Source organism: Oryx dammah, unplaced genomic scaffold (genome assembly GCF_014754425.2).
Source record: "Oryx dammah isolate SB20612 unplaced genomic scaffold, SCBI_Odam_1.1 HiC_scaffold_6, whole genome shotgun sequence".
In the NCBI taxonomy this organism is placed as follows: domain Eukaryota; kingdom Metazoa; phylum Chordata; class Mammalia; order Artiodactyla; family Bovidae; genus Oryx; species Oryx dammah.
The window spans coordinates 780278-806603 of record NW_024070190.1 but is presented as its reverse complement, the minus strand read 5'-3'; the positions used below and the strand labels follow the sequence as shown (position 1 = coordinate 806603).

Below are 26326 nucleotides of genomic sequence, written 5' to 3'. Positions count from 1 at the left end.
ACTGACATCTAGTGTTGAAATATATTGACATAAATTTACTAAAATAAAAATGTAACAGATATTCACCTGCAAAAAATAAATCTAACCAAAGAAGTGAAGGACCTATGCTCTGTAAATTCTAAGATACTTATGAGAGAAACTGGAGATGATACAAACAAATAGACATACTGTGTTCATAGACTGGAAGAATTAATATCGTTAAAGTGTCTATACTACCTGAGGTAATTGAGAGATTAAATGCAATACCTATCAAAGTACCAACGGCATTCTTCAAAGAATTAGAACAAATAATCCTAAAATTTTCATGGAACCTCAAAAGACAAAATAGACAAAGAATTTTGGGAAAGAAAGATAAAGCTTGAGATTACATGACCCCCTGATTTCAGACTATGCTACAAAACTACAGTAATCAAAACAATATGGTACTAACACAAAATGATATATACATAGATCAGTGGGAGAGAATAGAAAGCCCAGAAATAAACACGTTTACATGGTCAAGTAATCTATGACAAAGGAGGCAAGATTATACAACAGGGAAAAGATGATGTCTTCAATAAGTGATGTTGAGAAAATTATATTGCTTCATGAAAAATAATGAAACTCAATCACTTTTCACACTATATATAAAAATAAAATCAAAATCATTAAATACTAAAATGTAAGATCTGAAACCCAAAAATTATGGGAAGAAAACATAGGCAGTATGCTCTTTGGCATAGGTTTCAGTAATATTTTTTTGGATGTGTCTCCCCAAACAAGAGAAACAAAAATAAATAAACTGAATTACATCAAACTAAAAAGCTTTTGCACAGCAAAGGAAATCATCAAGGAAACAAAAAGGCAGCCTACTAAATGGGAGATGTTTGCAAATGATACATTTGTTAGGGAGTTAAAGTCGAAAATATATAAAGTACTCATACAATTCAGTATCAAAATAAAACCAAGTAGTTGGGTTAAAAATGGGCAGGAGACCTTGAACACACATTTTTCCAAAAAGACATACATGTGGCCTAAAGATATATGAAAAAATGACCAACATCACTAATTACCAGGGAAAAGCACATTTAAACTGTGCAATACAATGAGCTATCACCTCCCACCTGACTGAATAGCTGTCAATAAAAAGACAACATGTAACAAGAGTTGGCAAGGATGTGGAAAAAAGGGAATATTCTTGTACGGTTGGTGGCACTGTAAGTTAGTGCAGCAATCCTAGGAAACAATACAGAGATTCCTCAAAAAATTAAAAATAGAACTATCATATGACCCAGAAATTTTACTCCTGTGTATTTCCCTGAAGGAAAAAAAAAACCCACTAATTAGAAAAGATAATTCATGTCAATGTATGGCAAAGCCAATACAATATTGTAAAGTAATTACCCTCCAATTAAAATAAATAAATTTATATTAAAAAAGAAAAGATATATGCACCTCTATGTTACAGTATTATTTACAATAGCAAGCTAAGTGTTCATTAATAAAGAAATGGATATGTAAATGGGATATATGTGTGTGTGTGTGTGTATTCAGCCATAAAAAAGAATGAAATCTTGCCATTTGGAACAACATGAATGGATCTAGAGGGTACTATGCTAAGTGAAATAAATCAGACAAGAACAAATAGCATGACCTGTTATATGTGGAATCTAGAAATACAAAACAAAGAAACAAAGTGAAAACAGACTCAGATACAGAAAACAAATGGGTGGTTGCCAGCAGGGAGATGGAGTAGGAAACGTCAACCCACTCCAATATTCTTGCCTGGAAAATTCCATGGAGAGAGGAGTGTGGCAGGCTATACCCCATTGGGTTGCAAAGAGCTGGGACATGAGGGCACAAGGCACAACCGCAGCAGAAAGGAGAACTGAGTGTGGAATAGGGAAATCAGTGAAAGGGAAGAGAGGTACAAATTTACAATCACAAGATAAATGTCACAGAGAGGGAATACACAGCATAAGAAATATGCTTAATAATAATGTAGCAATTTTACATAGAATTCCAGCTGAGCTATTTCAAATGCTAAAAGATGATGCTGTCAATGTGCTGTACTCAATATGCCAGCAAATTTGGAAAACTCAGCAGTGGCCACAGGACTGGAAAAGGTCAGTTTTCATTCCAATCCCAAAGAAGGACAATGCCAAAGAATGTTCAAACTACCACACAATTGCACTCTTTTCACATGCTAGCAAAGTAATGCTCAAGTATGTGAAACAAGAACTTCCAGATGTACAAGTTGGATTTACAAACAGCAGAGGAACCAGAGATCAAATTGTCAACATCTGCTGGATTATAGAAAAAGCAAGAGAATCCCAGAAAAAAACCATCTACTTCTGCTTCACGGACTATGCTAAAGCCTTTGATTGTGTAGATCACAACAAAACTGTGGGGAATTCTTCAAGAAATGGGAATACCAGACCACCTGACCTGCCTCCTGAGAAGCCTGTGTGCAGGTCAAGAAGCAACAGTTAGAAGCAGACATGGAACAACCAACAGGTTCCAAATTGAGAAAGGAGTAGGTCAAGACTGTATAGAAATGCCAGGCTGGATGAAGCACAAGCTGGAATCAAGATTGCTGGGAGAAATATCAATAACCTCAGATATGCAGATGACACCACCCTTATGGCAGAAAGTGAAGAGGAATTAAAGAGCCTCTTGATGAAGGTGAAAAAGGAGAGTGAAAAAGCTGGCTTAAAGTTCAACAGCTGAAAAAAAAAATCAACGTTCAAAAAACGAAGATCATGGCATCTGGTCCCATCACTTCATGCCAAATAGATGGGCAAAAACAATGGAAACAGTGACAGACTTTACTTTCTCAGGCTCTGAAATCACTGCAGATAGTGACTATAGCCATGAAATTAAAAGAGGCTTACTCCTTGGAAGAAAAGCAATGACAAATAATGACAATGTATTAAAAAGCAGAGACATTACTTTGCCTACGAAGGTCTATCTAGTCAAAGTTATGGTTTTTCCAGTAGTCATGTATGGATGTGACAGTTGGACAATAAAAAAGGCTGAGCACCAAAGAACTGATGCCTTCAAAATGTAGTGCTGAAGAAAACTCTTGAGAGTCCCTTGGACAGCAAGGAGACTTAGTTTCTGTGCCAGGTTCATTCTCTGTAAAAAGAAAGCAAACAACACAGACCTTCCTAATCTTATAAAGAGTAAATTTAAATATCATGAAATCCATAATACTGGATGCATTGCATGCTCTATGTACCTAACAAATGCTGGTCATAATTTTTTATTGCAAAACTTTTAGTTTAAGAGTAAGTGATAATAAGATTTAGTGAAAAGAGTTTAGTAACTGCACTGAATTCTTATTCTACAGGCTATATATAATTTATTATCACCAACTCAAGAGAGGTTTAGAACTGTCATAGTACTGAGCTGTACAGAGTTTCTCTGACAAATTATTGTGGGAAAGTTGTAAATGCTCTTTTTCCAGCAATTTGTTTTTTTTCCCTTCTTTTCACATACTATAATAAAAAACTTGGAACACCACTCGAGGGGACAGATGAGAAGAAGATGTCTTTAAAAGTAACTACAGATAAGACTCCAGCAGCTTGGCCTCTGCCCAGAGTTTCATTAGTTAAACGTAAATACCCACATTCAGCTTTTTCCACTGAGATTTAAATCTCTTCTAGTAATAGCATCTTCTATGCCTGTTATCCTTAGGAGAAATGAAATTAATTTCTCTAGGTTGAGTTCCTATTAATATCATCATAATGGGTTCCTGTCTTCAGTCATTGAATCTAAATCAGTTGGTCATGACCCAGCCCCATTTGTTTCAAATTATAATTATGTTTGCCAAGTTAAGTTTATTCATAAATCTTCCCAGGTGTCCAAGGGTCTATATTATGCTCATAAATTTGTTAAGAATTGGAATGCAAATTTAAGCTTAGCAACGTTTTATATTTTCATTTATTCCACTTAACATTGTGAATTGCAGAGCTGGTAATAAGCCAAAACATCTTTCATAATTCTGACAAAATCATTGTGTTTTACAAAATTGCTCTCTAGTTGACATTTTCTTATTTGCTAATGGGAAACAACATAAAATTTTCTAAAATAACAACTATTCTATAGCAATAAACTTTTCAGAGACCTTATTCATCACTATCGTTTCTGTAACTACAGATGTAAACAAATTTGTAACGCCCTACAGCTGGGGTCTATTAAAGAATCATTGTTTATTTCCTACAAATAAAATTTGTGTTGTAAAAAAATGGCATTAGCTAAGATCAAAATGCATAACTTAGAAGATTTTTGAGGTACAGTCAATATACAATACATGTACTACTTGTATTCCCCAGGAAACCATCAACATAATTTTAAAAATTCATTCCTAATGGTTTTCTCATGCTCTTTTGAACTCCCTCTCTTCCACTCCTCTCCCCACTCTCCCTCTGCCAACTCATCCTTTGGCCATCACTGATTTGCTCTGTGTCCCTCTAAATTTTCTTGCAGTAGGTATGTTTTTGTCTGCTTTCTTTCACTTAGAATAATTATTCTGAGATTCACCCATGCTGTAACATATAAGTTTCTTTATCAATCATGAATATTTCATGATTCATGAATAGTTCATGAATATTTCATGATTCATGAATAGTTCATGAATATTTGGGTTATTTTTGGTTGGGCTATTATAAATAGCACTGTTGTGAACACTCGCCACAAATCTTTATAAAGTCAAATCCTTTTGTTCATCTTACATAAAAGATGAGTAAGAGTGGGTGATTTATACAATACATGAATGGTTAATTGCTTAATAAACTGCCCGTTTTTCAAAGTGGTTGCACCATTTTACATTCTCATTAGCAGTGTATCAGAGTTCCACATACTTGTCAACACTTAGTGCAATAAGTCCTTTAGTTTCAGCCATTCTCACAAGTGTGCAGTGGTAACTCACTGTGGTTTGAATTTGTGTTTCCCTAACAGTTCATGATGTTGAGCATCTTTTTGAATATTAATTGAGCATCTAAATGCTTAGCATCTGAATACTTACTTACATCTTTACTGAGTTGTCAGTTTTCTCACTACTGAATTTTATAAAGTAATTAATATATTTTGGATACAAGTTTTTTATCAGGCATATGAATTTAAATTATTTCTCCCAGTCTGTGGCTTTTCATTTGCCTAAAAGTATCTTTTGAAGATCTAAAGCTTTTCATTTTGATGAAGCTCAATTTTTATGAATTGTGCTCTTGGTGTCATGTTGAGGAAATGTCTGCCTAACATGAGATCACAAAAACTGTCTCTAAAGTATTCTTCTACAAGTTTTATAGTTTTAGGTTTTACATTTAAATTTATGATCCATTTTGACTTAATTTTGTTACACAGATCAAGGTACAGATGAGGTTCCTTTCTTTTTTGGGGGGGATGTATAATGTTTCAGCATCATTTGTTAAAAAGACTATCCTTTCTCCACTGAATATCATTTGAGCCAATAGTCTAATATCAGTTTCCCAAATGTACATAGATGAATTACTGTCAGAAAAATCAGACAGTTGCTTCCCAATCTTTTAACTCATACATTTTCTAATTTCCCTCTTGATCTTTTTATCCATAGGTAAACACATCAGTTATTTCAATTGCTATTCCCTGGTCACAATATGATGATGGATATTCTTCCTCCTTGGGAGTGAGAAGAATAAGAAGCAATTGTCTACTTTTCTGACTTTAATCCTGTTTGCATTTGGTACTGTTTGTTATTTTATTATTTGTCTTTAAAGATACAACAATGTGGTAACTGTTGCCACTATGTATATGAATATATTAATAACTGAGGTACTAACACCATTCGTCAATGTCAGCAAGACACAAACTGGGGCTTCCCAGATGGTGCTAGTAGTAAAGAACTTGCCTGCCAATGCAGGAGACATAAAAGACGTGGGTTTGATCCTTGGGTTGGGAAGATCCCCTGGAGGAGGAAATGGTAACCCATTCCAGTATTCTTGCCTGGAGAATCCCAAGGACAGAGGAGCCTCGTAGGTTACAGTCCATGGGGCCACAAAGAGTTGGACATGACTGAAGTGACTTAGCATAGCATAAGACAGCAAGACACAAACTAAGGCATCAAAAACTCTCTCATGCACATGCGACATCTCTTCAGAAAAATCAGGCTGAAATGGCAGGAGGGCACACATTTCACAAACTTTTTCCGTGTTTATTAATCCTGAACAACAAAAATATGCACAGAATTAAAAGTCTGCAGAATAGAAGCAGGAAAGAAGGTGCAAAAAAAGGAAGACAAAGACAATAATAAGGGGCAAAGGTAGGATTGTGCCTATCTCGAGAGTATGCTCTTCTACAGTGTCTATTCCTAGAGAATCAACAATCCCTGATATCATATGTTAATATTCAATCTTACACAGGACAGTGGCCAGATCATGTTGCTACTTTAAGGTACTACTCTGAATACTTATATTCACACACACACACGTATATCCCAGATTGAGTTTCTGAAATAAATATTTAGCTTTGACTCAAAAGAAAGCCAGAGAAGGAAATGGCAACCCACTCTAGTGTTCTTGCCTAGAGAATCCTGTGGACACAGGAGCCTGGTGGGCTGCCGTCTATGGGGTCACACAGAGTCGGACATGACTGAAGTGACTTAGCATGCATGCATGCATTGGAGAAGGAAATGGCAACCCACTCCAGTATTCTTGCCTAGAGAATCCCAGGACAGAGAAGCCTAGTGGGCTGCCATCTACAGGGTTACACAGAGTCGGACACGACTGAAGAGACTTAGCAGCAGCAGCAGCAGCACAAGAAAGCTGCTGAATCATTTTAAGAAAAATTCTAACAATGACATTAAACTGACAGCTATTAAGAGTCTTTGCCATACTGCTATACCTTATTCAATAATAAATTTTTTTTCTCCTTCTATTCAAATACCTACTTGATGAGAAATTAAGAAATAATTAGAGAGACTTCCCTAGTGGGCAAGTGGTTAAGAATCTGCCTGTCAATGCACTGCACACAGGTTTGTCCCTGGTCCAGGAATTAGGATCCCACATGCCACCTCACAACTACTGAGCCTGTGTATCTGTGCTCTACAACTAGAAAGCCAACGAAACGAGAAGCCAGCACACAACGACCAAGAGTAGCCTCCTCTGCTGCCACTAGAGAAAGCCCACACTTGGCAACAAAGAGACCATGCTCTGCAATGAAGACCCAGTGCAAACATAAAGAGAAGTAATTAGAAAACCTGACAGATGAGACAAGTCAAATAACTTCTTTAGTTCTTATTATCTGCTAAATACTGGTGCTGATGGAAAAGATTCTATGTAAATAATACAACTAACCCTTTACTAGGTCATCCACCTAAGTCGATGAGTGTACTGACAAATTCAGCCCCAAACGAACTCATTACTGTTTTTACTTCTTACATATGGTTTTTATCATGTAAGGTATTTTTGCTCCTTAGTACAAAAACTGAGGGGAGGGGTGTCACAATCTAAAAATCCTGTATTATCATTATAAATAATGATAATGAGTTGACCTACTATTCCTGTATCTAAACTTAGCTGATAGTTATATAATCAGAGCATCAATGTATGAGATTCATGTTTGTTTGGTACAACTTCTGGTGCAAATGGCCAAAATTTCTCTGTGTTACTTAGGAAGCTAGATATACTCAAAATACACTAAGAATCATATTTTCTTTTTTTTTTTTACAAGATAATTATCTTTATTCCATATGATAACTGCCATGGAATTCAGTCGAAGTGCATTCTTTTGAGTATTCTCTTTTCTAAATAAGAAGAGAATAAAAGCAGAATATAGTTGCAGCCAATGGGTTTCTTAACAGTCTAGAGCAAAAGCAAACAATACGCTGCAATTTTCATTAGTATTTCATAAAATACAACTAAATTGTCCTTTGCTTTACACAGTACTTTATGTATTTAAACCTTGGTTACATCTGAAACCTCAAATCAAATTATTCTCACCCATAATTACCTCTAAGTCATGAGATAATAGAGAAATGTAAAAAAAAATAAAATAGGGACAACTCCACTGGGATCCTGTATATTTAATTATGCAGTATCTATTAAATAAAGACTCATAGTTCTTTAATGGCATTTTAAAAAATATAAGCACTATACATCTCAGAGCAATGTGCCCTTCGGGGTTTTGATCCCAAGTAGGTCATCCAAGGGGGCTTTGTCTACATATGGCCAAAGACCCACCTGCTTGCAAAGGACATCATTTAGCAGGCTCTCTTAATGATTCAAATAGGTCACTGCACAATTGATTTGTATGCAGCACATTCAAATAGACTGAATAAATTTGCCAGTTCCATTATGTTTGTTCATTTTTCAACTGCCAAAAGCTTGCACAATGTGTGCATATTTAAAAAGTGTCAAATAACAGTTTAGGACACACTTGCCCCAAAGTTTACATTTTTGTGTAGAATGAATATATAAGCAACTTTAGATACTATTAACTAAAAGAAAAGTCTTGACTGAGAAAGTGTAAGAAATGAGAAAGCCACTTTTCTGTTGTTTTGAGGAGAAAATCCCTATCTTTTGATACAAAGAGGGAATAGCTATAAATACTTACATAATATCTACCAAGTACCATGTTACTTTTCCCACATTTTATATTCATTATTGCATAACAGTTCTATGAAATGGATTCAATTATTATCCATCCTACAGACGTAGAAACTAAAGCACAGAGAGGTTAAATAACTTGCTCAACGTCTCAAAGTAGTAACTGGCAGAACTGGAATTTGGTTCCCATCAGTTTGGTTTCAGAGGCTGTACCCTCAACCATTAGGCAACACTGTGTTTCCTTCCTTTTGCCTTCTAATTTCCCTCTTTCTAAATTTAGCTTCACTCTGATTTTCAAAGAGACTTTTTGCCACTTCTATCCCTTTATCATCATGCCCTCTTTGACATAGGATGAGGTGAGAATTGGTCAGAAAATAGTCGAGTTGAGAAGAAATGAGCACAATGATCAAAAATGGTTTTTTATTTATTAATACAAGGAGCAAAGGAACAAAAAAATAAGATTGATTATATTCTTTGCAGCCAAAGGAGGAGAAGCTCTATACAGTCAGCAAAAACAAGACCGGGAGCTGACTGTGGCTCAGATTATGAAATCCTTATTGCCAAATTCAGACTGAAATTGAAGAAAGTAGGGAAAACCACTAGACCATTCAGGTATGACCTAAATCAAACCCCTTATGATTATACAGTGGAAGTGAGAAATAGATTTAAGGGCCTAGATCTGATAGATAGAGTGCCTGATGAACTATGGAATGAGGTTCATAACGTTGTACAGGAGAGAGGGATCAAGATCATCCCCATGGGAAAAAAATGCAAAAAAGCAAAATGGCTGTCTGGGGAGGCCTTACAAATAGCTGTGAAAAGGAGAGAAGTGAAAGCAAAGGAAAAAAGGAAAGATATAAGCATGTGAATGCACAGTTCCAAAGAAGAGCAAGAAGAGAGAAGAAAGCCTTTCTCAGTGATCCATGCAAAGAAACAGAGAAAAACAACAGAATGGGAAAGACTAGAGATCTCTTCAAGAAAATTAGAGATACCAAGGGAACATTTCATGCAAAGATGGGCTCGATAACAGACAGAAATGGTATGGACCTAACAGAAGCAGAAGATATTAAGAACAGGTAGCAAGAATACACAGAAGAACTGTACAAAAAAGGTCTTCATGACCAAGATAATCACAATGGTGTGATCACTCACCTAGAGCCAGACATCCTGCAATGTGAAGTCAAGTGGGCCTTAGAAAGCATCACTATGGACAAAGCTAGTGGACGTGATGGAATTCCAGTTGAGCTATTTCAAATCCTGAAAGATGATGCTGTGAAAATGTTGCACTCAATATGCGAACAAATTTGGAAAACTCAGCAGTGGCCACAGGACTGGAAAAGGTCAGTTTTCATTCCAATACCAAAGAAACGCAATGCCAAAGAATGCTCAAACTACTGCACAACTGCACTCATCTCACACGCTAGTAAAGTAATGCTCAAAATTCTCCAAGCCAGGCTTCAGCAATACATGAACCATGAACTTCCAGATGTTCAAGTTGGTTTTAGAAAAGGCAGAGGAACCAGAGGTCAAATTGCCAACATCCACTGGATCATCAAAAAAGCAAGAGAGTTCCAGAAAAACATCTATTTCTGCTTTATTGACTATGCCAAAGCCTTTGACTGTGTGGATCACAATAAACTGTGGAAAATTCTGAAGGAGTTGGGAATACCAGACCACCTGACCTGCCTCTTGAGAAACCTATATGCAGGTCAGGAAACAACAGTTAGAACTGGATATGGAACAACAGACTGGTTCCAAATAGGAAAAGGAGTATGTCAAGGCTGTATATTGTCACCCTGCATATTTAACTTCTATGCAGAGTACATCATGAGAAACGCTGGACTGGAAGAAGCACAAGCTGGAATCAAGATTGCCGGGAGAAATATCAATAACCTCAGATATGCAGATGACACCACCCTTATGGCAGAAAGTGAAGAGGAACTAAAAAGCCTCTTGATGAAAGTGAAAAAAGAGTGAAAAAGTTGGCTTAAAGCTCAACACTCAGAAAATGAAGATCATGGCATATACTGGTCCCATCACTTCATGGCAAATAGAAGGGAAAACAGTGTTAGACTTTTATCTTTTGGGGGCTCCAAACTGCAGCCATGAAATTAAAAGATGCTTACTCCTTGGAAGGAAAGTTATGACCAACCTAGATAGCATAGTAAAAAGCAGAGACATTACTTTGCCAACAAAGGTCCATCTAGTCAAGGCTATGGTTTTTCCAGTGGTCATGTATGGATGTGAGAGTTGGACTGTGAAGAAAGCTGAGTGCCGAAGAATTGATGCTTTTGAACTGTGGTGTTGGAAAAGACTCTTGAGAGTCCCTTGGACTGCAAGGAGATCCAACCAGTCCATACTAAAGTAGATCAGTCCTGGGTGTTCATTGGAAGGAATGATGCTGAAGCTGAAACTCCAGTACTTTGGCCACCTCATGCGAAGAGTTTACTCATTAGAAAAGACTCTGATGCTGGGAGGAATTGGGGGCAGGAGGAGAAGGGGATGACAGAGGATGAGATGGCTGGATGGCATCACTGACTCGATGGACGTGAGTTTGAGTGAACTCCGGTAGTTGGTGGTTGACAGGGAGGCCTGGCGTGCTGAGATTCCTGGGGTTGCAAAGAGTCAGACACGACTGAGTGACTGAACTGAACTGAACTGAATACAAGGAGCTAATATATAGTGAAAGATCAAAGAGTGAAGTGAAGTGAAGTGAAGTGAAGTCGCTCAGTCATGTCCGACTCTTTGTGACCCCATGGACTGTAGCCTACCAGGCTTCTCTGTCCATGGGATTCTCTAGGCAAGAATACTGGAGTGGGTTACCATTTCCTTCTCCAGGGGATATTCCCAACCCAGGGATCGAATCCGGGTCTCCTGCATCGGAGGCAGATGCTTTAACCTCTGAGCCACCAGGAAAGATCAAAGAGTAGCAATGGCAAAAGTTTTGTTGTTGTTGTTTAGTCACTAAGTCATGTCTGACTCTTGTCACCTCATGGACTGTAGCTCACCAGGGTCCTCTGTCCATAGGATTTTCCAGGCAAAGTTTTAGGAAATCAAAATTCTGAAGATTAGTTTCTGCAGCAAAACAAGAGAATACACTATCTCCCTGGATTTGAAAGAATGTACATGGGCAATTTAATAATTTATCTGGGAAACCTGAGCTGACACAGAAATCCTCATTAAGTAATGTTATTCTCTAAAAACACCAACTACTGGCAAATCATGTTTTAAATATATTTCTGAAATCCTACAAATGATGGTTTGAGTGGTGGTGCTAGAGTGCAGGATTAGCAGTGGCTCAGAGTGACATTTGGTTGGCTTTGCACTGGTGTGCTATAAATATTTTAACAACTAGCTGGGAAGAAGTAGGTAGATTTCTGATGTGTAGCACTAGTTACCTGATTTCTGTGAAATAAATGCTCCCACTATGGTCAGTTTCAAAGTACCAACCTGACATTACTGAACACAGAGTTTAGAAGAGACATGCCACACCACACTGCTTCATGGTGCTCCCTCCTGACAGATGAAATAGATGTCAATAAACTAAAAAACACAAATAATAGTAATGCATTGCAATGATGTGTTTTGAGTATTTATAACCATTGTGCATACTCTTGGAGAAGGCAATGGCAACCCACTCCAGTACACTTGCCTGGCAAATCCCATGGATCGAGGAGCCTGGTAGGCTGCAGTCCATGGGGTCTCTAGGAGTCGGACACGACTAAGTGACTTCTCTTTCACTTTTCACTGTCATGCATTGGAGAAGGAAATGGCAACCCACCCCACTCTTCTTGCCTGGAGAATCCCAGGGACGGGGGGAGCCTGGTGGGCTGCCATCTCTGGGGTCACACCGAGTCGGACACAACTGAAGTGACTTAGCAGCAGCAGCAGTGCATACTTTGTGTATTTATATGATTTAATTTTTAATAATGGCTGTTTTTAGCAACCAGCTTGAAAATTTACTAAGTAGTTCTTGTGAGCTGTTATGAACTGACAACACACTACTCCTAACAAAAAATGTACAGATGACTTAGCAGGCCATAATGTTAAACATAAAAATCCACCAAATTTCATGGGCCTGTTATCAAGTATTTAATTATTGGTAGAACACATCTTCAGGCTTCCCTGGCGGCTTAGTGGTAAATAACCCATCTGCCAATGCAGGAGACACAGGTTTGATCCCTGGGTTGGGATGATCCCCTGGAAAAAGGAAGTGGTAAGCCACTCCAGTATTCTTGTCTGGGAAATCCCATGGACAGAAGGAACCTGGAAGGTTGCATTTCTTAGGGAAGCAAAGAATCGGACATGACTTAGCAATGCACAGGACACACCTTCTAGTTTTCTTACTCTAGAATCCAAAACCAAATTCTGTATTAAATCAATCCCTGAGAAGGCAAAGTGTTTATTAAGATTGTTCTCCTAGCCAAGAATGTTTAATATAGAAGGCGCTGTTTGGTAGGATACTATTTTCCAAAATTGTCTTAACTAAAACAACTCACTGTTTAGAAATTCTATAACATTCGAAAAGGAATATAGATTTGCTATCACACTAAATAACTGCCTGATAGCATACCATTGATTCTAAAAGAGATAAAGTGCAGCACAGTATTGAAAGCCATGGACACCAGAGTTAGACAACTTGGCTTCAAACCCTGTTTCTTATACTCATCATCTGTGTGAAGCTGAACAAATATCTTGCTTTGTATCTGCTTTTTCTATCTGTCAAATGTGAATTAACCCAGTATCTACTTCAAAAGACTGTCATCAGAATTAAATAAGTTAATATATGCAAGTTCTGAAAACAGTACCTGGTGCATAATAAGCATTCGTTTAGTGACTGCCTATTGTTAAGGATAGAAAATCTATCCTTTTACTAGTTTTTACTTCTGATCATTTTTCTTCATTATTGTCATATAGCAGTTGTAAAAGCCACTGTTGAGCACCTATTTCTGCTAAGCCTTTCATGTATATCTGTGTGGGTATGTATGTGTCACAAGCATATTTGTGCATGGAAGTGAAAAGTTAAAGTGTTACTTAGTTGTGTCCCACTCTTGTGACTCTCATGGACTATAGCCTGCTAGGCTCCTCTGTCCATGGAATTCTCTAGGCAAGAATATTGGAGTAGGTTGTCATTCCCTTCTCCAGGGGATCTTCCCGACCCAGGGACTGAACCCAGGTCTCCCACATTGTAGGTAGATTCTTTACCGTCTGAGCCACCAGGGAAGCCCATTGGTGTCTGGTTGCTCATAATTTACAACAAAACTTAAGGAAAACTCCTATTACCTCTTCTTTACATATCAGGCTTCCCTGATAGCTCAGTTGGTAAAGAATCTGCCTGCACTGCAGGAGACCCTGGTTCGATCCCTGGGTTGGAAAGATCCTCTAGAGAAGGGATAGGCTACCCACTCCAGTATTCTTGGGTTTCCCTTGTGGCTCAGCTGGTAAAGAATCTGCCTGCAATGCGGAAGACCTGGGTTTGATCCCTGGGTTGAGAAGATCCCCTGGAGAAGGAGAAGGCTATTCACTCCAGTATTCTAGCCTAGAGAATTTCATGACTGTTTAGTCCATGGGGTCACAAAGACTGAGTGACTTTCACTTTCATTATAAGTGAGAAAATATGAGTTTTAGTGAGGTAACATGACTGTCACAGCTTTCAGAGTTGGTAGGTGGTGAATATAATGTTTAAACTCAGTACTTTTTACTTCCAAAGACTGGATGTACCTTTTCCCCTATTTAACACTGCTTCTTTATAATATCCCATAATTTGATGCTCTTGTTCACAATCTGTTTCTTGAAATAATCTTCCCATGGTTGCTGTGACACTTAATTTCTTCTGATTATCCTGATTCTATTTCTACGTAATCATCCCTATCTCAATGAGTCACAGCCACACATTACAAACCATTCACATGATATTTACTGTGTGCATGTCTATCTCTGTGTCAAAATTTATAAGGACAACATTCATAACAGAGTGGAGCTCATTCAAATAACCTTAACTTGATCACATCTACAAAGACCCTATTTTTAAATAACATCACATTTTGAGGTACTGGGGGTTATGACTTCAACATATGAATTCTTAGGGTAGACATTATTCAACTTTTAGCACAGCATAACCCTACACTTAATTTCTCACAATGAGAAATTTCTGTTTGGGCTTTTATTGTCTATACAGGATTCTGTTCTGGGCTTTCATTTAAAAATACATAGATTTGCCAAAAAATAAAAATAAACTTCTCAATTATTTATTTATATCCTACCTCTTCCAAAGTGAATTAGCAATAATTTACAATACAAGAAAATGGACAGACAAGATGTATATAATAATAAATGCAGAGATATGGAATTAGCCAAAATATTTGGGTTTTTCCATAAAATGTTACAGAATAATCCAAATGAATGTTTTGGCCAACCCAAAACATGCTGTGATTAACACAGGGATTAATATATCTTTTCAAATTACTATTTTAATGTTCTTCAGGTAAATACCCAGAAGAGAAATAGCGGGGCCATATGGATATTGCCCAGTTCTGTATGGATAGTCATGTATGGAGGATGTGAGAGTTGGACTATAAAGAAAGCTGAGCATCGAAGAATTGATGCTTTTGAACAGTGGTGTTGGAAAAGACTCTTAGAGTCTCCCCCTGAACTGCAAGGAGATCCAACCAGTCCATCCTAAAGGAAATCAATCCTGAATATTCATTGGAAGGACTGGTGCTGAAGCTGAAGATCCAATACTTTGGCCACCTGATGCGAAGAACCGACTCACTGGAAAAGACCCTGACAGTGGGAAAGATTGAAGGGCGGGAGGAGAAGGGGATGACAGAGGATGAGATGGTTGGATGGCATCACCAATTCAATGAGCATGAGTTTGAGAAAAATCCGGGAGATAGTAAAGGACAGGGAAGCCTGGTGTGCTGCAGTCCATGGGGTTACAAAGAGTTGGACATGGCTGAGCAACTGAACTGAACTGATGGTAGTTCTATTCTTAATTTTTTGAGGAATCACCATATTGTTTCCCATACTGGCTGCATCAATTTACAGTATCAAAAAACAGTGTATGAGAGTTTTTTCTTCACATGCTCTTCAACATTTATTATTTCTTGTCTTTTCAATAGTAACTATTCTAACAGGTATGAGGTGATACCTCACTGTAGTTCTGATTTGTATTTCCCTAAGAGTGATGTTGAACATCTTTTAAGGCATCTGTTGGCCATCTGTATTATATCTTCTTTGGAAAAATGCCTATTTAGATCCTTTGCCCATTTTTTAAACCTTTTTTTTGTCATTGAGTTGTATGAGTTCCTTATATATTTTGAGTATTAGCCCCTGGAAGTTTCTTTATACCTTACATGCCATATATCATGCACATTAACTAGAAATGAGTTTCAAGGATGGATTATAATGACGTAATAATTTAAAGAAATTCCATAATTATAAAGTAACACACTTATTATAGAAGTTTGAAAATGCAAAGTATTAAACCCATACTGAATCCCATCACTATGACATTTTGATATGTATCATCCCAAGTTACACTATATCAATAAGCAGATACATATTTGTAATTTGGAAGTTAATGGTATATACAAGTTTGTAGGCTTTTTAATTTATTATAATGTGAGCATCATTCTATAGTTTATTACTATGATTTAAATTTTATTACAAATAAGTGACAAAAGTCACTGTACTTTTTTTTAAGTATTGGCAAGTGAAAGTCACTCAGTCATGTCCAATTCTTTGCGACTCCATGGACTGTATAGTCCATGGCATTCTCCAGGCCAGAATACTGGAGTGGGTAGCCTTTCCCTTCTCCAGGGGATCTCCCCAACCCAGGGATCAAACCCAGGTCCTCCGCATTGCAGGCAGATTCTTTATAGACTGAGCCACCAGGGAAGCCTGTTTTGTTTTTTGTTTTTTTTTAGGAGTTTTAGTAAAGATTGTAAAATTAAGAACTAGATGTTAAAATTCAATTTTACCCAAATAGAATAGGCAGAGCTGGATATAATTTAGCAAGACTCCACTGAAAAATATAAATCACCAAAGATAGAATTTCAGTAAAATATCATACAGCAAAAGGGCACCACTAACATTTGAAACAACCTCATTGCATTGATAGTTTTCAGAACTAGACTGAGCAAAACTACTCAGGAATATATGCTTAGTAACTTCTTTTTGATATGCACTGTTCCATCCTACTATCAGAACTGCTTCTTATGAAGATGATATATTCTATTACTATTACTCTCAAAAAGGTAAAAAATCCCTGATATTTTTTCCCTGCTTACAGGCTAATAAGTTTATCTGATACTGTTTCACAAATACCAGCAAAAGACACAAGATTCCTGGATCAGAGACAAAGGACTTTATTACTCATGACAAAGCAGTAGCCATAACTTCCTGTTGGTTTGCTTTGGCTCACCATGCCCTTCCAAATCCCACAGGAATAATATAAGTGGGCCTAATGGATGTCTTCATAAACAGCGGGCCACACTTCAAGAGAGGAACACTGAGCTTGGGGAATTTATTACTTTTATAGTAGTAAACTTGTTCTCTGTATGAAGAAAATACATCACTTCATCCCTCAAGGTTGTTCACCACAAACACAAAACTGAGGAATGGCCCGAGCAAAATGCAGTCAGGGTCTTGCATTCTCGCCATACCAAGTCAGAAAGGACACCAGTCTTCATGGCCCACAGCAGATGGCTCTCCTAGCAATCTTAATGTTCTAGTCATAAACTCAGTCTCACCAAATCTTGACATTTATGAGATTTTCTTCCCTTAGTTTAATGCTTAGATTCACTTTTGGATAGGCCTTTAAAAATAGGCATTATTTTATACATCTGTGTCTCTCTTGCTGACTCGCATACAGGGTTATCATTACCATCTTTCTAAATTCCATACATATGGAATTTTTTTTTTCATATGGAATTATATATGGAGTTAGTATAGTGTATTAGCCTCCAATTAAAATAAATAAATTTTTTAAAAAAGAATTAAAAAATAGGCATTATTTTAAGTTTTTTGAAGCCCTTTACACACATTTACATTAATAACTATAGTTATTGAGCACCTATTAAGTCTGGAAACATGGGACATCTTAACTAGCCTTGTTCCCAACTCTCATCTTTATTATTTTCTAGTAAGAATTACTAGATATGCAGTATGCTTGATATTTACCAAAGTGTTAGACTTTATAGTTTTTTTTCATACATTTTCTTCCTCAAATTTGATCTTCCCTAACCACATTAAAATCATGCATGCTCTTTCTAATCTTTCACTGCCTACCATCCTACACCTAATCAAGAATCCATCATTATAGCATATCATCATAAGGAAAATAAAACCCTATTTTCTAATAGCATCTGCATAAGCAGTATTGAACTTTCACATTCTGTTTTTTTTGTGCCAAAGTCACAACCTCCAACTTGAGATCTAAATCCATCTGTGCTCCCTTTAGTCTTTCAGATTCCGTTCCCAAATCTCCAAGTCACTAAGTCTATGTTCCAGTTTCTTCTGGCTCCCTCAATCCTCCTATGAAAATCTGTCTCCACAGAGAGCAGTTGGTAGGTTTCACGTATCTTGGCAAGCTTGCTCATGCATCTTAGGTGCTTACTCCAGGAAGGGAGCACACATTCCAAATGACAATTCAATTTCAGACCGAGATATTCGTATCTCACTCCACTTCCCATTAAGGAGCTATACACTACTATATTTTTCTCTTCCTCCAAGAAGTGATAACTTGATTCCAAACAGCTGTTATTGCCCATGGCCCTCCTTTTCTTGGTCTGTGATGAAAGGAATGTTAAGTCATCTTCAGAATGTACAAATTCCCAATTAACTATATTGCAGCTCTACCCCTCCTTCTATTCTGTGGCAGGCTCTACTCCATGCTAACCTCTTGGCACTGATTTTGATTGCTTTTTATCTCCTTGAATCTTTTTTCTTTCTGACTTTTTCCCATCTTATCTAAGAAGTCTTTGTCCTAACATGTAAACCAGTGTCACCAGGCATTCCTCAATTTCATCCTTATCAGGAAGCTAGCCTGAATGATTATGCTAGACAGAAAAGCAAAAACATTGTATCTCTGCTAGTAATTTACATATATCCCCTAAATTGACACTTATGGATCCCAAGTTGAAATTTTCCCCTTGGAAATCGAACGAGTAATGATTTGGAGGAGCTAGTTTTCTGCAAATAAAAGGACTCCTATAAACACTGCCCTAACCTTGCTTGGTCACTCTGCTCCACTTCCAGAAAATCTCTGCTAACACTTAAATATAACTAAATATTACTAATTTTACCAGAACATCAACCTCCATTTTTGTTAGTAAACAAATAGCCATATTACATGATTCTGACAGTTAATGAATATCTATGGTATGCCAGGTACTTTATTTTGTGAAATTGTTTTAGATAGCTCTTACAGTATGTGATCTAAGTGAAAACTACATAATTATAAATGCTTTCAAGTATTAAAATAGAGGGGCTGGGAATCAACCCCAGGCAGATTCCACATCTGTGCACTTAGTCACTGATATATATTTAATTTTCACAATATCCCTGCAAGGCTAGTTATCCATAATTCTAAAATGAGAAAACTTAGGCATAAAGAGGATAAATAAATTTCTCAGGGTCATTCACTTACAAGTGGTAGACCTAGGTTTCACTAATCTCTTTCCACAACCATATCCTCTCCTGTATAAATTCTTTTCTTGCTAATTAAAACTTGCCAAATCATAGCATCATTGTAACACTTATCTATTAATAAAGCAATGCTATATAACAAACAAACACAAAATCTCAGTGAAAACATTTTTAAAAGGTATTTATCTACCATGTCCCTATTGTTTCACATACTTGGGCTGGACTTGCTCATGCATCTGTACTCAACAGTAGGTCAGCTTAACAGATTTCTGATTTTGGCTGGCCTCACTCATATGTCTTGGGATTGGCTAGCTGTCAATTGATTTAGGATGGTATTAGTTACAAGGTAGGAAAATTTGGCTTTGCTAGATTGAATATGTTCTAATAGTAACAGCAGATGTTCAACAGAAAGAGTAGAAATATGGTCTTTTTCAAGTTTCCACTTATATTATGACTGATAACATCCCATCAGCCAAAGCAAGTCACTTGGCTGGTCCAAGAATATTGGTGGGAGCATGTTACAAGACCATGTAGCAAAGGATGTGGATACAAGAGAGGTGAAGCATGGGGCCATAACATAATCAGGCTACTGCAGTTGTTATTATTGGGACTAAGTAATCAAGTCATATAATTATGCATTTAGTTGTATGTGAGGGCTGAGTACTAAATTTTCATAAATTTTTCAAGGCAGTTGCTAAACCATTAGCAGCTTGAAATCAATCCATAATAAGAGTATTTGTATCAGAAAACTAGTCAAATGCTACAAATGACAAATCAAAGCTTTGTATAGCCAATTCAGCAGTACACTGCTATATGCATCTCAAAAGTTTACATCTAATGCTTCTTCTGTATATAGAAAATTTCAAGTGATTATGTGATCAAGTTACATTTCTATTTTGCATCAAAAATTATATAGGATTATGATCAGGTTGCTGTTTTCTTTTCCTTAGTTACCTTCTATGTATGCAAATAGCTTAAAATGAATAGTTCTAAAGATAGATGGATCATCATTTCTTGAACAGGTACAGTAAGGATAGTAATTAAGTAAACATCATCAAAGAAATTACTTATGAGCCTAAAGATTCCAATTTGCTATTTTAAAGAGTATTTTAATTCTAATTCATTCTGTGTTTTCAGCTAGTCTTTTGTAGATAATCCCAAGGGCAGTATCAGGTTCCAGAATCTATTAATTTTGTCTGAAGACAACTGAAGTGGTAATTTAGACTGCCTTAGAATCACAGATCACATGTGGAGTTCCTTCTATCACTCGAAGAATTTGCACATAGGTGTGTCCTTTATAAACAAAATAAAAATTCATTTTAAATACAAGTAAATATGTTTTACAAATTATGACTGATGAAGCTGGGGATGCAGGAGATGCAGTTTTTCTAACCTTTTAGCCACTCCCCACATCTCTAGTGTACCATCACTGCCATCATCAAAAAAAGAGAAAGAAGGAAGAAAGATAGAAGTTGCCAACAGACAATATGAAACATTAAATAATGCTAAAATGGGTTGAAAATGACTATGTATTTGGTGTTTTACTTTCCTCAGTGGGTAAGGAAAGTGTGAAGTGAGTCTGCTTTCTCTATGAAAATTTCAATTATGGTAGTTAAGTTATGAAATTGTATCCAGTATTTCTTCCTTATTAAGAATTGAAAACATTGAATCTGGGCATATATACATATTCTCTCTTTCTCCCTTTCTTTCCCTTTCTCTGCCTATATATGTGTGCCTGTGTTTCTTTTCTTTTTTAAATATAAAGATTATGCATGAAGCCAAACTATCTCAGTTCAGATTCAAGCTCTGGTACCTTGAGCAAGTATTTAACCTCTGCGTCCATTTTCCTCATCTACAAAATGTGGACAAAAACGGTATCCACTTCAAGGGCTGTTACAAGTATTAAAATAATACATATAAAGTATTTAGAACAGTGGCTATTAATTCTCAGAAAATGTTGCCTGCCATTACTATACGATACCCAAACCATTTAAGTCAGTTTTTTTAAAAAAACTCAAACTACAACATTCTCTAACACCACATATAAAATAACCTCAAAATGTATTCAAGACCTAAATGTAAGGCCAGATACAAAATACTTTTAGAGAAAAACACAGGTAAAACACTCTTTGACATAAATCACAGTAATATTTTTTTGGATCCACCTCCTAAAGTAATGAAAATAAACAAATGGGACCTAATTAAAATTAAAAGCTTTTGCACAGTAAAGGAAACCATGAACAAACCATAAGCACAAGCCACAGAATGGGAGAAAATATTTGCAAATGAAGCAGCTGAAAAGGGATTAATCTCCAAAATATACAAGCATCTTAATATCAAAAGAGTAATCAAAATGTGGGCCAGAAGTTCTAAATAGACATGTCTCCAGAGAAGACATACAGAGGGCCAAAAAACACACGAAAAGATGCTGAACATCACTAATTATTAGAGAAATGCAAATCAAAACTATAACGTGGTATCACCTCACACCAGTCAGAACAGCCATCATCAAAAAGTCTACAAACAATAAATACTAGAAAGGGTATAGAGAAAAGGGAACTCTCCTACACTAGTGAGAATGTCAATTGGTACAAGTCACTATGTAGAACAGTATGGAGGTTCCGTAAAAAACTAAAAATAGAGCTATCATATGGTCCAGCAATCCCGCTTCTGGGCAAGCATCCAGAGAAAACCATAATCCGAAAGGATACATGCACCCCAACATTCACTGCAGCACTGCTTACAATAACCAAGACATAGAAGCAACCTAAATGCCCATCTACAGAGGAATGGATAAAGTAGATGTGGAACATACATGTTGATACAACAGAGTATTACTCAGCCATAAAGAATGAAATAATACCATTTGCTACACAGATGAACTAGAGAGATGATCATACTAACTGAGGTAAGTCAGAGAAAGTCATATATCATATAATTATCATGCATATGTGGAATCTAAAAATATGATACAAATTAACTTATTTACAAAACAGAAACAGGCTTCAAAATAACAACAACTTATGTTTACCAAAGGGAAAAACTGGAGAGGAGGGATAAATTAGGAGTTTAGGATTAACACATACACACTACTATACACAAAACAGATAAACAACAAGGATGTATTATATAACACAGGGAATTCTACTCAATACTCTGTAAGAGAAAAGAATCTGAAAAAGAATGGATATATGTACAACAGAATCACTTTGTTATACATCTAATATTAACACACTGTAAATCAACTATATCTCAATATAAAATAAAAATTAAGATAAAAAGTAATTAGTTAACTCAGAAAGTTTAATTATATTTGTTGTGATTTTAAAACATATTTATTTCTTAAGGATCTGTGTGTTACATTAGTAACAGTTTAAAAGTGTGTAGACAAAAGTCTGAGGAGGGCATCAGCAGCTCAGACTCATGGTAAAGACAAAGACCTTCCACCTTAGTTTTGGTGCTTGTTTATTAACATACACAGAAATGTATAAATACTTTATGAAAGCATATGATATCTGGGTCCGCTTAAAATCTTATATCTCCAGAATCACAGGATACAAAATAGGTCTATGTGTGCTTAATATTCTTATTTTAGATATCTTTTAACTAGGAAAAAATCTTAGATATATTAGAAATATTTACATGTATTTTTATTTTTTAATAAATGAAATTTCACACTGGGGGCAAAGATAAAGTATGAACTGTTACCTCTTGGTGGTATATGATTGAAAAATCCCAGAAGACATAATGGTAAAAGAGAAGAGTGAATGGTTCTGGTAATGGAATATCAGTTATTACAAAAGACGACTTTACAATATTATAATGTACTCAGTTCAGTTCAGTCGCTCAGTCGTGTCTGACTCTTTGCAACCCCATGGACTGCAGCACACCAGGCCTCCCTGTCCATTGCCAACTCTTAGACTTTACTCAAACTCATGTCCATTGAGTCGGTGATGCCATCCAACCATCTCATCCTCTGTCATCCCCTTCTCCTTCTGCCTTCAATCTTTCCCAGCATCAGTGTCTTTTCCAATGAGTCAGTTCTCTGCATCAGGTGGCAAAAGTATTGGAGTTTCAGCTTCAGTATCAGTCCTTCCAATGAATATTCAGGATTGATTTCCTTTAGCATGGACTGGTTGGATCTCCTTGCAGTTCAAGGGACTCTCAAGAGTCTTCTCCAACAGTTCAAAAGCATCAATTCTTCAGCGCTCAGCTTTCTTCAAAGTCCAACTCTCACACCAATACATGACTACTGGAAAAAACATAGCTTTGACTAGATGGACCTTTGTTGGCAAAGTAATCTCTCTGCTTTTTAAGCTGAGATAAAAAAAGATAAGTTTTATATTTTGTAAGCATGAAGTTTAATTATATAGGATAGTCAGAAATCTCACAAAGATTTGCATAAGACATGTCTTTGTAAGACAAAGACATGCATATCACAATGAAAATTCCACTGAGATAAAAATTGGCAATTGAAAATTTATGTCCTCTGAAATTATTTTATTATACACTGCTTGTAGGTAGAGCAAAACATAGACTAGTGATTGTGGCAGTTTTGTTGCTAAGTCGTGTCTGACTCTTGCAACCCCATGGACTGTAGCCCTGGGGTTGCAAGGAACCCATGAATAGCGGTTCCTCTGTTCATGGGATTTCCCAGCCAAGAATACTAGAATGGGTTGCCATTTCTTTCTCCAGGGGATCTTCCTGACCCATGGATAGAACCTGGGTCTTTTGCATTTCAGGCAGATTCTTTACCGACTGAGCCACCAGGGAAGCCATATACTAGTGATGCTATTTATTAAATATGTTTGGAAGTCACATGCTGTGGGAGTATTAGCTAGCATCTATGAAACAGGCCCTATTTGTTTTTCTAGGCCTTATTTGAAGACATGGACAAAGAAGAGAATTATTAAGGCTATAAACATGGAAACTGCTATGGTTTTAATTAACATATATTCTAATGTGATATATATGATATATAGATATATATTTATATAAATAACAGTATATTTATACTTACATTTTAAGAGAAATATAAATCATATTTATATTTATAGGAGATTAAACAGCCTGAGACAATTTTAATTTAATAGCCACAGACTACAGTGTAAGAAATTAATATTTGATAACTTTAAAAATACAAACTTATGGTATCATAGGTTATCACTCAAAATCAACCAGAGCTCAGTCAATATTCAGAAGCCCAGATTTTCAAATAGCACTGCCAGGCCAATCTTACAATGTAATGTAATTCTTACATATTCAACAAGAAAACAAAGAGTTAATATAAGCCTGTATAATAGTATCGAGATATTTTATAGTATACACAAGTACTTCCATTACATTCAATAAGGTTAAGATTGTCTACACAACTGATCTCATTATTCATCATTGTTAAATGGCTTCTGCACATAGAGCACTCATCCTCCCTACTCACTACAACGGCCCAATCTGAAAGAACCTATCACGTATGTTGACATGAAGTTGTTTAATCAAACAATTTTTTCTTATCTATAGAAAAGAAGGAAAAAAAAGTATTTTGGGGAAAAGATGAATGCTTCTGTGGATCCCTCTACAGATTAAAACGGTTGACTCAGCAGCACTCTGAGTAAAATACAAAGCCTAGAGAAGCAAGCTGATGGCACTTTAGTTTATTGTACTTAACAGCACTCAGGACAAGCATTTTATTCACATAGATTTCCCCTAGCTGAAATTAATTTCTCCCTTTTTTATGCTTGCACAGCACACAATTTCTTCCTCTCCTGCAGCATTTGCCACATTTTGCCTTATTCTAGGCTCTCCTTTTCTTGTGTAAAAATGTGAAACATCAGTACTTACAAGTATCTTGATAAAATGTTTAAGGTTTTCCATATCTCCTCTCCTTCTCCATATGTCCTTCTCCTCTAAAACAGTATTATAAAGCACATGCTTGACACGCAGAAAACAAGTACAGATCAACTGGTACCACTATAAAACAAACCAACAGCATGGAAAATAAAAGAGTGAATTATAAAGAAGTATCATATTTTAATTTTTTTCTTCATCATATTTTTAATATATTCTAGGCTACCAGTGTCTTTCTGACTAAAAAGTGGTTACAGGATGTATCATATCATAAAAAGCAAATTATTTGTGTGAATTGAAGATCTTTTCAATGGCAGAAGACTGTTATCATCTTATCAGTAAATTCAATCTCAGAATTAGGTCTTATACTCTGTGTCCTAGTTCGTAGTGTCCTATATATGCTGCTGCTGCTACTAAGTCACTTCAGTAGTATCCGACTTTGTGCAACCCCATAGATGGCAGCCCACCAGGCTCCACCATCCCTGGGATTCTTCAGGCAAGAACACTGGAGTGGGTTGCCATTTCCTTCTCCAATGGATGAAAGTGAAAGTGAAGTTGTTCAGTCGTGTCCGACTCTTAGCAAACCCATAGACTACAGCCCACTAGGCTCCTCTGTCCATGGGATTTTCCAGGCAAGAGTACTGGAGTGGGGTGCCACTGCCTTCTCTGAAATTATTCCTGAGTAAACTATAAACAGAAAATAAATACAATGTACAACACTTTATAATGACTTAAAAAGGCTAGAGTATGTATTTTAAATATTATCAAAAAGGAAATTAAAAATAATATATCAACTTTATTAACTATATGTACATAGTAGATTTAAGGGACTAGATCTGATATACAGAGTGCCTGATGAACTATAGATGGAGGTGATGACATTGTACAGGAGACAGGGATCAAGACTATCCCCAGGCAAAAAAACAAAAAGGATGTCTGAGGAGGCCTTACAAATAGCTGTGAAAAGAAGAGAGGCGAAAAGCAAAGGAGAAAAGAAAAGATATAAGCACTGAATGCAGAGTTCCAAAGAATAGCGAGAAGAGATAAGAAAGTCTTCCTCAGCGATCCATGCAAACAAACAGAGGAAAATAACAGAATGGGAAAGACTAGAGATCTCTTCAAGAAAATTAGAGATACCAAGAGAACATTTCATGCAAAGATGGGCACAATAAAGAACAGAAATGGTATGGACCTAACAGAAGCAGAAGATATTAAGAAGAGGTGGCAAGAATACACAGAAGAACTGTACAAAAAAGATCTTCATGACGCAG

At 36.5% G+C, this 26326-nt stretch overlaps 2 long non-coding RNA genes across 2 annotated transcripts in view; one reads left to right on the top strand and one right to left on the bottom strand.

Moving 5' to 3' along the window:
- Positions 1–26326, bottom strand: part of LOC120865381 — an 84567-nt gene that overhangs the window by 44331 nt on the left and 13910 nt on the right. The gene's annotated exons all lie outside the window — the stretch shown is intronic.
- LOC120865382 lies at positions 766–14927 on the top strand. The gene is made up of 3 exons (XR_005721381.1): positions 766–864; positions 11746–11749; positions 14915–14927. It is a non-coding gene; the product is annotated as an uncharacterized LOC120865382 (long non-coding RNA).